Source organism: Herpailurus yagouaroundi, unplaced genomic scaffold (assembly GCF_014898765.1).
Source record: "Herpailurus yagouaroundi ecotype Mexico unplaced genomic scaffold, PumYag 159, whole genome shotgun sequence".
NCBI lineage: Eukaryota > Metazoa > Chordata > Mammalia > Carnivora > Felidae > Herpailurus > Herpailurus yagouaroundi.
In genome coordinates, this window is record NW_024412400.1 from 19,116,967 (window position 1) to 19,132,197 (window position 15,231).

General features: G+C 37.7%; 1 protein-coding gene across 5 annotated transcripts in view; it reads right to left on the bottom strand.

Annotated features, from left to right (window-relative positions):
- The window catches only part of UBE2E2 (ubiquitin conjugating enzyme E2 E2), a 399,100-nt gene that overhangs the window by 259,548 nt on the left and 124,321 nt on the right, over nucleotides 1–15,231 (bottom strand). The gene's annotated exons all lie outside the window — the stretch shown is intronic.

A 15,231-nucleotide genomic window follows, 5' to 3' on the forward strand; every position in this document is an offset into this window, starting at 1 on the left:
ATCAAAGATATCTCTAATGGTTTGTGAACTGCTTTAGAAAAAGGATCTAATTAATCCTTCTCATGATGTTTGCATTAAATTGTCCTCTGATTTGAGTAGCAACTATCATTTATTTATTCCATCCCTGTTTGCAAACCATTGTTTCAAAATCATGTTATTTTCAGTAGATTTGCTATGAAGGAATCACTTTATTTCTGATTATTACATTCACAGAAACAACTGTTTCCTGGCTGCCCTGAGTTGTGTTTTATCATTTGACGCTGTGATACACTGTGCCCTTAAAGTATTTCCTCTGTTGGCTTGGTTTGTGGTCTCCCTGTTTTAGATCAACTGCACAGCAGCTGCTTGGACAGCCTTCTGTCATCTATTTTCAATAGTGTTACACAGCATCCCACATAGCTTCAAGGATGATAAATTGGCTGGACTCCAGGGCTTGCACTGTAATCCTGCCTTGTCATTTAATGTTAAGTGTATCTCACAGCTGACACTGATGAAACTGCTTAAGAAATCAGATATGATCTTTAGCAGAGCCACATCTCACTTTCACATTCAGGGTTAGGTTCTATTTTGATCAACTCCAGGGCAAATACTAACTATTTCAAAAAACTGCATCATTCTTCAATGCCTAACATATCTTTTCCATTCATCAATCCATTCTCTCCTATTTTTGATTCCAGAGATACATTTACTGATCTGTATTTGAGTGGTATCTGTACTGTCAAAACAAACAGAATTTAAGTGTTATATAATTTAACTCACAAACTCTGCTCTAACCACACACATTGTTATTATACATCAAAATTTATAGATCTTGGGAGTAAAAGTATAGATCTGACCTTTTAACATTTTTTTTTAATGTTCCTAATATCATAGTTTATTTGCCAGTCACACTGATTTCTGCCTGGCATCCTAACTAGTCTTCATAGGAACAGGGACTTGAAAATTTTTGCTAATTAAGACTTACAGGAAACTAGTAAAAATATCTCAAAATGCTAAAAAGAAAGGAATTAGGTCTATGGATGTTACTTCAATTTATAAACTGCAACACAGCTAAGATGCCACAATAATTTTTTTTTTGAGAGAGAGAGAGAAAGAGAGTACACGAACTGGGGAAAGGGGCAGAGGAAGAGAGAGAGACTCATAAGCAGTCTCCACATCAGCATGGAGCCTAATGCGGAGCTCGATCCCATGACGACGAGGTCATGACCTGTGCCAAAATCAAGAGTCAGACACTTAACCAAATGAGCCATCCAGGCGACCTCACAATAATAATTTTAATGACTGTAGAACTATTTAAACAATACATACCTGTTATATTAGAAGTTGCATTATAAATAACAAAAAAGTCTTGTAAAATTCCCAAAACATTTTTTAGTGAAATCTCAAACACTTTCTGAAGGAGCTTCTAACCCAAAGCAAAATTATCCAATTTGAATTTTATTATATTTTATCTGTGCTCTGTTGAAGTAGAATGGATGATTATAAAGCACAAGCTGTCAGCAAAGAGGATAAAAAAGAAAACCAAGAGGATGGATAATCAACAAATTGTAGATGCTTGCCTGGAATATTTGAAGTGACTCTATCCTTAAATGATTCCCATCCCAGGTCAACATCAATACTGTTGCCAAATTAATCCATTCATTTTCTAAGTGTTTTTCATTAGTAAGTTTCTAATAGATGATAATAGTCCATTAAAGGATGCCGCCACAGTCAGTACTCTGGCTTAAAAATCACAATCCAAAATTATTATTCAACTGGTTACTTTGGGAAAAACAAAACAAACTTCTGTCTTTCCAAAGATTAAATGTTCTATTCTTTCATACATAGCAGGTAATCTGAACCAAATTTCCCAAATCATTTAGGTTTTATATTATTGAGGTTTGGTATGTATTTTTCATGATGATTACTGAAGGCAAAAAACAGTTAAATTTCATGGCGGAAGAGATGGCCTGACTGGGGATCCAAAACAGTTTTAAAAAGAGAAGACAGACTGTTGTCAGTTGTGCCAAAAGTTTACGAGAGGGCACATCCTTCCTTGGTTTGCTGCATAGGTGCTCATCAGGTAGTATGGTATCAGCCTTCCTTAAATAAAAGGTTTAAACTAGGGTGTCATGATGACCCATCTTTAATCTGGACTCTTGATCAAGCTACCTAGCTCTTTCACTTTGGTGAACCACAAAATCAAGTAAGTATTGTAAGCCCAATATGGGCCATTTAACTTTTCAGGACTTTAGATACCACATGTGTAAAATGGATTAAAAGGCTCCCGCAGCCCTTTCCTGGCTCTAAAATGAAGATTTCTGAAAGTATCTTGGGAGCTATAGTTGAATTCAGAGAAGTGTTATTCCGGTCAGCATGATCTTCAAAATAGTGGAGCTACTGGAGCTAACTGGAGAACAACACGCTAGTTAAAGAGTCACATAAGATTTGTGACAATTATACTGAAAAGCTGGTTGAACCGTACCAGGAATTTTATTACTGTACATCCACTAGCATTTATAGATACTCTGTTCATTCTTCAAGGTCAGCCTCAACTTTGTGTCTGGTGACCTAGGCCTTTTTGGGGAACTTACTGATAATATGTTCAGATCAAGAAGGAAGAGGATGATCATTTGGGGAACGTTTTGAAAATTAAACAGAATCTTAATATTAAAAGCAAAATGGGGAAGTCAGTAGTGTTTTTTATATGTATATATTTTCCACAGAAGTGCTATATGAATAAAGGTTTTGAAAGGAGAACATGGTAATGACCCCTTAGTGGAGCTTCTTTTTAGGGGTGAATATATTTATATTTGGAAAACAGCCAGAGAACTTCGTAAGTCCTACATCATGAAATGCTCAATCATGTAGAAGAGACGAAACTGATCACAGCAATTCAGAGAAACAATCAACATGGACTCATCATTGTCAAAGGAGCTTCCTGAAGATTTTGGAAGTTAAGCATACCATAACTCTGTATGCTACATTATTAGGAATTTTTTCAGCAAAGGAGAAGGACATTCCAAGCAACAGCTTAACCTGGCACAAAGAAGTGGCAACTCTAACACTACCATCATCATTATTTTATTATTATTGTCAGAATTGGAAAAATTGTGAAGGACACTGGTTTGTCTGTTAGGATATGACTTTTTAAAATAAACTGAATTTTCTCAACTTATTTAGTGCAGAGTTAGTGCGCTATAATCAAAGAAGTACAAACATATTTATTTCTCTGGGTCAGGGCTGAATGCTCAGGTTACTTATTTCTTTGACATTATTTGAAAGAAGTAGTTTTTAATAACTGTAGTGTCCATAAAGGAACAAAAAAGAGGACATGGTTTGATTCTCTGTGTTTTTTTTTAAACTTTTCTTTTTCAGTTTATTTTGAGAGAGAGAGAGAGAGAGAGAGAGAGAGAGAGAGAGAGAGAGAGAACAAAAGCGGAGGACCGTGGGTAGCAAGAGAGGTCTATCCAGCACAGAGCCCGACGAGGGGCTCAATCTCATGAATCATGAGATCATAACCTGAGGTGAAATCAAGAGTTGGATGCTTAAACAACTGAGCCACCGAGGTACCCCCAGGGTTGATTCTTTAAAAGTAAGAGTTTATACTAAAGATAAATAAACATATTTGTCTAATTGGTATTATAAGACCAGAACTATTCAACTACTACACTTATTTTCATAGACTTATTTAAATGTATCATGATTTTTTAATATGAGGCATATTTAAGTGAGTTTTCACATACTGAGAAGCAGTGTCTAATTTAGTTTTGACATAGACAGTACTTCTGGAAGAAGAGGCCAATCAGCGCATTTTAGTCAAGTATTTAACACATTCAGATTACAAAAAGTAGGATTTCTAATCTGAAATATTTTGAAATATATTGAAGTATTTTCCTATGAAGATACAAACAATTTAGATCTTGGATTTTCTGGTTAATTTTCATAGACTCTGAACTACTGTCAGATCTTGTTATTTTGATATTTGAATCAGAAATTATAATCATTATTAGGAATGGTCCTACTGACTGACCTTCCGCTAAGTTATAATTTACCCAAATTGTTAAATCAAAAAGCTTTGAAGAGTGCTTGCTATTTGAAAAATATCTATGAAGATTGTGAAAAAGTAATCTATTTGAGGTTAGTACCTACAAAGACTTTTGGGTTTAGGGGTAGAGGGAAGGCTTAAAATGAAGTAAAGCGGGGGCACCCGGGTAGTAGCTCAGCTGGTTAAGCGTCGAACTCTTGGCTTCGACTCAGGTCATGATCTCATGGTTTATGAGTTTCAGCCCCACATCAGGCTCTCTGCTGACAGCATGGAACCTGCTTGGGATTCTCTCTCTCTCTCTCTCTCTCTCTCTCTCTCTCTCTCTCTCACTCTGTCCTTCCCCTGCTCACTTACACACTCTCTCTCTAAATAAATGAATTAACTTAAAAAATAAAAATTAAAAAAAAATTTTCTAAAGAAGCAAAGTTTAAGATATGCATATACAGATACCTCTAGAAGGACTTTTAATTGTGGGGGGATTTAAACAGCATTCGTGATGGTTTAATTAGATGTGGTTACAGATTACTGTGGGAGCAGGTGAGAAATTCTAACAGGCTGTGAGATTCTCTTCACGTAAGGTTCAAGGTATTATTTCATTCTTTGTATTTATACTTTAGTTCTTTCCAAAAAGTGAACTGGATTAGATTTTGATCACATTTCAGGTAAATCCTCCACTTTCAACCTCTGCAAAAACTACTTTTTTATGATGTCTATAAAAAACAATCTTTGTGCACTTTCTGTATCCATTAGGTACTGTAATTGTGATTTCCTTCTTCATCCATTAGACACAATTTTCTCATCTTTTTTTCGTGTCCTCATCTCACTGAAATTTTTTAAGTGAAATGAACTATCAGAAAAAATTATGACAAGTCCTTGGCAATTTGAAAATTGTGTAAAGCTAGTCTCAGTTATCAATGGCTTTGTTATCAATGGCTTATGTTTCTTCTTTCTTTACCATCCCTAATTATTTGTGTTTGCTCTTGCTGTTAGGCATACTGTTTTAAACACTTGGTTGTTACAGTGGGTATGAAGTGCCTGATAGTCTACCGAAAATAAACCAAGATAAATTATAGTTAGGGCAGAGGTTCCAGTCTTTGTTATTCTTGATATGATACCATCTGCGCCTCTGGTGAATTCCTTTAGACCTTTAAAATAGCCTGTCAAACTGTTTAATGGAAATTAGACTTTTTTTTTCCCTAATGCTCTAGTAGGGTCACAGAGAGAAGTATCCCTCATATTTTTTAAAATCAAAAAAATCAATTACTTTAGACCCATAAAAGCTAAAGAAGTGAAAGATTTTAGAAGTGGAAAAAATGCTGTGAAGTTATCTACTCTTCCTTCTCCTTCTAAAAATCAATACATTTAATTCCCACCTCCTTTCTTTTGTTCAACAGACCAGCAAGTACACACAAGTTATCAAATGCTCCTTTTGGAATGAAAGCTAAATCGTATCACTACTATCCAAACCTCTCTAGTAACTTGTCATCTCACATAAGCTAAAGTCCTTACAGTGGCCTTCAGGATCCAACGTGACCTAGCCCCCTGCTTCCTCTCTGACCTCATCTCCATGCACTCTCTCCATGACTCGCTCTGCTCTAGTCACATTGGTCTCCCACTGGTTCCTTTAACATGCCAAGAATGCCCTTTTCTGCCTGAGATACCTTTCCACCAGAGAAATTAAATTAGCACAGCTTGCTCCCTCATTATTTTCAGGTCTTTGAATAAACATCAACTTATCAGAGAGAGCTTTCCTGATCACCTGTCTGAAATCAAAACCTCACCATCACCACCCCCATCACCACCATCTACAAGTCCTACCCATCTCTGCCCCCTTCCCAGCTTTACTTTGTTCCAAAGTATTTTTTTTTAATTTTTTTTAACGTTTTATTTATTTTTGAGACAGGGAGAGACAGAGCATGAACAGGGGAGGGTCAGAGAGAGGGAGACACAGAATCTGAAACAGGCTCCAGGCTCTGAGCTGTCAGCACAGAGACCGACGCAGGGCTTGAACTCATGGACCGCAAAATCATGACCTGAGCCGAAGTCGGCCGCTCAACCGACTGAGCCACCCAGGCGCCCCTGTTCCAAAGTATTTGTTACTTTCCGATATACAGTATAGTTTATCTGCTCACTTTCTTCTTCCTCCACAAGAATGTGAACTTCAGGCTGAGAGTTTTTGTTTTTCTTGTTTTGTTCTATTATTATGTCTCTAGCACCTAAGACAATTCCTGGTACACATGAGGTATTCAACACATATTTGTTTAATGACCCAAAACTGACTTAATAAATAAGGTTCTCTCAAGGTGCCTGGGTGGCTCAGTCAGTTAAGCATCTGGCTTCGGCTCAGGCCATGATCTCACAGTTCATGAGTTCGAGCCTTGCGTCACGCTCTGTGCTGACAGCTCAGAGCCAGAAGCCTGCTTTGGATTCTGTGTCTCCCTCTCTCTCTGCCCCTCCCCCATTCATGCTCTGTCTCTGTCTAAAAAAATAAACATTAAAGAAAAAAAATTTTTTTAATTAAAATAAATAAAGTTCTCTCTCTCTCTCTCTCTCTCTCTCTCTCTCTCTCTCTCTCTCCTCTGCTTCATACCAATATTCCATTTTCTAGTTTTTAAAAGATTTATACCATTTACCCACATATGTAATCTGGCCTTAATTGAAAGAATTCAAAATAACTTCATGACAACATTTAAAACCTGGACTTGGCTTTGATTTACTTTTAAAAACCAGTGTAACACATGAGGAGGTTGAAAGTAAAAGGATGGAAAAGGCATATCATGCAAACACTACTTTTTTTAAAAAGCAGTGATAGCTATATTAGTATCAGATAAAGGAGACTTCAAAGCAAGGAAGTTACTACAGACAAACAAGGACACTACATAACGATGAAAAGAGCACTCCATCAGGAAGATAAAATCCTAAATGTGTATGCATCAAATAAGAAAATCTTAAAATACACATCAAGCAAACACTAATAGAACTGGAAGAAGAACCAAATAAATTCACAATTACAGTTGGGAACTTCAATACCCAACTATCAGCAACTGAGAAAACTATGAGGTAGAAAATCAGGAAGGCAGAGAAGAAATGGACAAATAATCAGCTATCAGGATATAACTGACATACATAGATAACTCCATCCAACAACAGTAGATTACACATTCTTTTCAAGAGCTCATGGAATGGTCACCAAGATGGACCATATCTTGGGCATCCAAACTGGTAAGGAAGAAGTAAAACTATGAGTATTTGCAAATGACATCCATGACTTGCATGAAATAAGTGATGGGGTCCACCAATGTAGACCATATGCTGGACTATAAAACAAAATTTCTTTATACAGAAAACCCTAAAGATTCCACCAAAAAAGTACTAGAGCTGATAAATGAATTCAGTAAAGTTGCAGGATATAAAATCAATGTACAGAAGTCTGTTGCATTCTTATACACTAACAATGAAGCAGCAGAAAGTGAAATTAAGAAAACAGTCCCATTTACAAGTGCACCAAAAATAATACAATATCTAGGAATAAACTTAACCAAAGAGGTGAAAGACTTGTACTCTGAAAACAATGAAACACTAATGAAAGAAATTCAACACAAGTCAAAGAAATGAAAAGATACTCCATGCTCATGGGCTGGAAGAACAAACATTGTTAAAATGTCTACACTACCCAAAACAAACTACAGATTTAATGCAACCCCTGTAAAAATACAGCGCTTTTCACAGAACTAGAACAAACAATCCTAAAATGTGTACGGACCCACAGAAGTCCCAGAAGAGCCAAAGCAATCTTGAAAAAGAAAAAGCTGCAGGTATTACAATTAAAGACTTCAAGTTATATTACAAAGCAGTAATAATTAAAACAGTATGGTACTGGCATAAAAACAGACACACAGATCAGAGGAGCAGAATAGATAATCCAGAAATAAACCCACAATTATGCAATCAACCTTTGACAAAGCAGGAACGATTATTCAATGGGAAAAATACAGTCTCTTCAACAAATGGTGTTGGGAAAACTGGACAGCTACATGCAAAAGAATCAAACTGGACCGATTTCTTTCATTATATACAAAAAGTAACTTAATGGATTAAAGATCTGAAACCATAAAAACCCTTAAAGAGAGCAAGGCAGTAATTTCTCTGACATCAGCCACAGCAACATTTTTCTAGATATGTCTCTGGAAGCAAGGGAAATAAAGCCAAAAATCAACTACTGGGACTACTTAAAAATAAAATTTCTGCACAGCAAAGTAAACAATCAACAAAACTAAAAGGCAACCTACTGAATGTAAGAAGATATTTGCAAATGACATATCTGATAAATGGTTAGTATCTAAAATATACAAAGAACTTGCAGGGTGCCTGAGTGGCTCAGTCAGTTAAGCTTCGGCTCATGTCATGATCTCACAGTTTGTGAGTCCGTGCCCCTCATCGGGCTCTGCACTCACAGTGCAGAGCCTGGTTGGGATTCTCTCTCATTCTCTCCCCCCTCCCCCGAACCTCTTCCACTTGTGCATGCACACATGCACACACTCTCCCTCTTTCTCAAAATAAATAAAAACTTTAAAAAAGAACTTACAGAACTCAACACACACAACAAAATCCATACACAGTCTAATTAAAAAATGGGCAGAAGGCATAAACAAACACTTTTCCAAAGAAGACATTCAGATGGCCAACAGACATATGAAGATATTCAACATCAGGGAAATGCAAATCAAAAGTACAATGAGATATCACCTCACACCTGTCAGAATGGCTAAAATGAAAACACAAATACAGTATGTGTTGGTAAGATGCGGAAAAAAAGAAACCCTCTTGCACTGTTGGTGGGAATGCAAACTGGTGCAGCCACTGTGGAAAACAGTATGGAGGTTCCTCAAAAAATTAAAACTAGAACTTGCCTACAATCCAGTAATCACATTACTGGATATTTACCCCCAAAATACAAAAACACTAATTCAAAGGGACACATGTACCCTAATGTTTACAGTAGCATTATGTACAATAGCTAAATTATGGAAAACAGTCCAAGTGTCCATCGGCAGATGAATGGATAAAGAAGATGTGGTATATACATACCCTAGAATATTAATGAGCCATAAAAAGGAATGAAATCTTGCTATTTGCAACAACATAGACAGAGCTAGAGAGTATACTGCTAAGCAAAATAAGTTAGACAAAGACAAATGCCACAGGATCTCACTCATATGTGGAACTTAAGAAACAAAAAGAGAAATAAAAGAGAGAAACAGACCAAGAAACAGACTCTTAACTATAAAGAACAAACTGATGGCTACCAGAGGGGAGGTGGGTAGGAGGATGGATGAAATCAGTGACGGGGCCCATGGAACGGTCACCAATGTAGACCATATGCTGGGCCTTAAAACAAACTTTAAAACATTTAAAAAATTTTAAATCACACAAAGCAGATTTTCCACCATAATATAATGAAATGAAAAATGAACAAGAGATAACAGGAAACTCTCCAAACATTTAGAAATTAAGTAGCATACTTATAAATAATCCATACGCCAAGTCTCCAAGGATATAAAGAGAAATACATAGAACTAAAATGTAGGTAGTGGGGTATAACTCCCCATCCTTTACATGTGAACAGCACATAGTGAATTCCTTCCAAAGATTACAGCATAGACAGAGGGAGAGGGCAACTTCATGGTGGAGAAACCTGGCAAACACCACCTATGTCATACGATCAAACTAAACATCGGTGGTAAGTCATGCTGATCACATGTACCCTTGATGTGGTATGATGAAATGGCACTTTACCTCTGTGGTCTTCCTGCCAAGAACCTATAAACCCCAGCGTGATCATGAAAATGAAAAACATATCAGATAAATCCCAACTGAGGCACACTCTACAAAATATTTGACCAGCACTCCTCAAAACTGTCAAGGTCTTGAAAACAAAGAAAGTCTGAGAAACTGTCCCAGTGTAGAAGAGCCTAAGGAGACATGATGAATGAATGTAGTATTGTATCCAAGATAAGATTCTGGAACAGAAAAAAAGAATGTTAGATAAAAAGTAAGGGAAAAGAAATAAAATGTGGACTAAATAACAATGTATCAATATTGGTTTATTGCTGGTTACAAATGTATTATACTAAAATAAAAATTTTAATTTGAAGTTTAACACCACTCATCCTTGCTAAATATTGGGGACCTAAACCTAGGCAAAGATTTCTTAGACTTCACACCAAAAGCATCACCTATCAAAAGCAAAATTGGTAAGCTGATTCTCATCAAAATTTATAACTTCTCCTCAATGAACGACTCTATTCAGTGGATGATAAAGACTGGGAAAAATATTTGAAAATTATCCTACAAAATGCCTTGTATCTAGGGCATATAAATAACTCTCACAACTGAACAGGAGAAAAGCAAACAACCCATTAGAAAATGGGCAAGGGGGGGGGGGCGCCTGGGTGGCTCAGTCGGTTGAGCGTCCGACTTCGGCTCAGGTCACGATCTCACGGTCCGTGAGTTCGAGCCCCGCGTCGGGCTCTGGGCTGATGGCTCAGAGCCTGGAGCCTGCTTCCGATTCTGTGTCTCCCTCTCTCTCTGACCCTCCCCCGTTCATGCTCTGTCTCTGTCTCAAAAATAAATAAACGTTAAAAAAAATTTTTAAAAAAGAAAAAGAAAATGGGCAAGGGACGCCTGGATGGCTCAGCTGGTTAAGCGTTCAACTCCAGGTTTCGGCTCAGGCCATGATCTCACAGATTGGTGAGATCGAGCCTCACACATCGGACTCTGCGCTGACAGTACAGAGCCTGCCTGGGATTCTCTCTCTCCCTCTCTCTCTGCCCCTCACCCACTTGTGTGTGCGCGCGCGCGCATGCGCTCTCTCTCTCTCTCTCTCAAAAAATAAACTTAAAAAAAAAAAGAAAAGAAAGTGGGCAAAATCAGGGCACCTGGATGGCTCAACTGGTTAAGTTTTCAACTCTAAGCTTCGGCTCAGGCCATGATCTCACATACTGGTGAGACTGAGCCTCGCGTCCTGCTTGGGATTATCTCTCACCCTCTTTGTCTAACCCTCCCCCACTTGTGCACTTGCTGTTCACTAGTGTTCTCACTCTCAAAAATAAACTTTTTAAAAAAACATTTTAAAAATGGGCAAAATCATAATGAAACGCTTCAAGAGGATGTACACACAGATGACAAATAAATACATTAAAAGATGTCAAGTTCATTAGCAAAATGAAATGCAAATTATGCCCATAATGCAATATCACTACATACCTATCAGAATGGCTAAACGAAAAAATACTGACAAGATAAAATGCTAGTAAGGATGCAGAGCAACTGGATACATAGCTGGCAGAAATGTAAAATGGTATAGCCACTCTAGAAAATAGTTCGGCAGTTTCTTATAAAACTAAACATGTACTGGGGCGCCTGGGTGGCACAGTCGGTTAAGTGTCCGACTTCAGCCAGGTCACGATCTCGCGGTCCGTGAGTTCGAGCCCCGCGTCGGGCTCTGGGCTGATGGCTCAGAGCCTGGAGCCTGTTTCCGATTCTGTGTCTCCCTCTCTCTCTGCCCCTCCCCTGTTCATGCTCTGTCTCTCTCTGTCCCAAAAATAAATAAACGTTGAAAAAAAAAAAAAAAAAACTAAACATGTACTTACCATAGTACCTATCTCTTGACCATACAACCCAGATAAATGAAAAGTACGTTTACACAAAATATATACAAAGGGGCACCTGGGTGGCTCAGTCGGTTGAGCGGCCGACTTCGGCTCAGGTCACAATCTTGCAGTCCGTGAGTTCGAGCCCCGCGTCAGGCTCTGTGCCGACTGCTCAGAGCCTGGAGCCTGTTTCAGATTCTGTGTCTCCCTCTCTCTCTGACCCTCCCCCGTTCATGCTCTGTCTCTCTCTGTCTCAAAAATAAATAAACATTAAAAAAATAAAAAAAAAAACCAAAATATATACATGAATGTTCACAGCAGCTTTATTTGTAAAAGCCCCAAAGAGAAAATAACTCAAATGTCCTTCAAGAGGTGAAGAGTTAAACAGACTGTGCTACAGCCACAACATGAACTAGCACTAGGTATTAAAAAAAAGACTATTAATACACACAATTATTTAAATATATCTCAAGGGAGTTATGCTGAATAAGAAAAGCCAATCTCGAAGGTAACTTAGTGTATAATTTCATCTTATAGAACATCCTTCAAATAACAGAACGGTTAATGGCTGCAGCTTATAAGAGGGTATTATGAGAGATTTTTGGCAATGATGGAACAGTTCTACAGATCTTTGCTGTGACAGTATTTACATGAATTTACACATGTGCTAAAATGTTACAGAACGAAATACACAAATAAGTGCACGTTAATGAAGTCTAAATACAGTTGGTGGCATCATCAACATCACAGTTGTGTTAACTGCTCTATACTTATACAAGATGTTACACAGGTGAAAAATTGAGTGAAGGGTTCAAGGAATCTCTGTGTTTTTTTCTTATGGCTATATCTAAATCTGTAATTATCTGAAACTAGAAAGTTTAGTTTAAAAAGCCAATATAATGAAATAGGTACATACTTAAGGGATTAACTTCTTTCATAATCAGTGTTAAGGACAGAAGGAGAGCTTAGCACAGTGACTCACACAAAGCTAATCAATAAATATTACCAAGTTCTATCACTATTTGAAAAAACTAAAGAGACAACAACTTTTCCTTTAAACAGGTGTCATCTAAACAAGTTTTGAAAGGACTTTTTAATTGTGCTGATTTTCTCTTTATTTTTTAATTCTTTTCTTTTTTTTTTAATGTTTATTTTTGAGAGAAAGGAGAGAGAGCGTGAGTGGGAGAGGGGCAAAAGGAGAGGGAGACACAGAATCTGAAGCAAGCCCCAGGCTCCGAGCTGTCAGCACAGAGCCTGACGTGGGGCTCAAACTCACCAACTGTGAGATCATGACCTGAGCCAAAGTCAGATGCTTAACTAACTGAGCCACCCAGGCGCCCCTTCTTTTTTAATTCTTAACAAAACAAAATCATTAAGATGTTTAATTCTTGTATATGATACCCAAGGATAAAGTGGATATGAAAAATCTTCAAAGAAATTACTGTCTAAACATATTTGCCAAAAATTTCCTCAAGTTAATATGTTCCACTTTGAAAATCACAAGTAAATACTAACTGGATTACACGGTGGCCAACCAACCTATCAATTACATGAATAAACTGCCTAGGTGTTACAGAATTATAAAAAGATAACTAGAAATAAGTTGTGTAACAATGCTATTCTAACATTTTTCAATCACAGTAAGTCCTTGCTTATCTTATGTTTTCTTATTGAGGAAGAATAAATTAGTTCTTTGGGCAGAACTATATAACCTTGAATATGTTTTCTGAGGTTAGGATGCTAATTTGGTTTGATCTTAGAAGGAACTAAGTAAACAGATACAGTTGAATAGTATCTGAATACTACAGCTGAATACAGCATTTTAGAATCCTAAATCATTTATCTAGTCCAATCATGATGCATAAAGCTCCTGGACAATGACGGGGTCATCTGGATTTTCTCCCTGTACCTATAGGGAAGGTACTCTGCCTTATCCAAACCCAAAAGGCTCAATTAAGAGACACCCAAATCCCAATGCCTTATAATGTGTGCACTATTCAATATATAATAAGGACTACAGGGCTGTATCAACATAATCTTTTATGTACTTATTATGTGTCAAAGTTTTAAATAAAGACAGTTATCATCCACTCCTGCAGGATAAATGTATCCTCACCAGCAACACAGAATAAATGTATATTTGAGGATTCCTTTTCAGTGTTTAATTCTATACAATAAGGAAAAAGCTCCTTCAAACTCCCGCTGCTAAAAGCCTAGAAGTGTACTAACAGAAACTAATGAGCTCATATAATTGAAAGTATGGTATTTAGAGCTGTGAAAGGTGGATACTAAGTTCAGCTCTGAATGACATGTTTACAGACCAAATTTGTTTATAAACACTTTGGGTATTAAAATCATTTCTGGCTTCTGAATATTTTAAATTTTTTTTTTCAACGTTTATTTATTTTTGGGACAGAGAGAGACAGAGCATGAACGGGGGAGGGGCAGAGAGAGAGGGAGACACAGAATCGGAAACAGGCTCCAGGCTCTGAGCCATCAGCCCAGAGCCCGACGCGGGGCTCGAACTCACGGACCGCGAGATCGTGACCTGGCTGAAGTCGGACGCTTAACCGACTGCGCCACCCAGGCGCCCCTGGCTTCTGAATATTTTAGGAGACAGTCTCCATTCTAGGTAAGCTGGGGAAAGGGCCATTTCTACAGTGTTTCATTACACACCTACTACATTAGAATTTATGGAGGGGTGCCACCAGAATGTAAATTTTTAACAAGATACCTGGGTATTTTTATGCATGATTAAGATTAAGATCAGCTACTCTCTTGTAAGCTACCACTTAATGCAGAAGCAAGATGCTTTGTAATAATTTTTATTCTTGCCAAATAAGGGAATCTCTCCATTTTTCTAGAGTGGTAGAGCTTTGAGACTGCCAAATCACCTTAGGAGGGATAAGTATAAATTGCATCAACACCACATACAAAGTTATGAACATCTCTTGGAACATCCCTTGTTACTAATGGCCCATTTAAGGCAAAGGTCTCTATAAGAGGGATGGAGAGATCTGCAGACATGATCACAGCTGAGCCTTGATGGAAGTCTTCCTAGTCAGCAATAAAGCCAACTGCGCCACACCCTCCAGCATTCGTGCCAATAGATACAAGCTGTCTGAGCCACTGGCTCCAATTAGTTGTTGTCTAATTAGCTTGCACACCAAAGGAAACAACACTGAGGAAATTCAACAATCTCTCATCAAAGCCTAATATTGAAATTCCTTGCATCAACTCATCTAAAGCCATTTGGCAGAGAATCTACCCTTTTGCCCGCCTACATACCAATTTTCTGCCTACTATTCTGCCTCGCACTTTGGCAAAATACAAACTCTGCATTTGCTTTTTAACTGTTTTCAACAAACGCAAGACAAACTACAGCAAGAAAATGTGCAATTTCATCCCCCAAGGCAACAGGTAAAATGGATCCACCATTCATTCAAGGGACATCTCTTGATGCCCATTCTGAGGACCACACTCACTTTTCCATAAATACCTTTCCATAAATACTTGCCTAGTTGGTCTGACGTTTCAATATATTATTGAAAT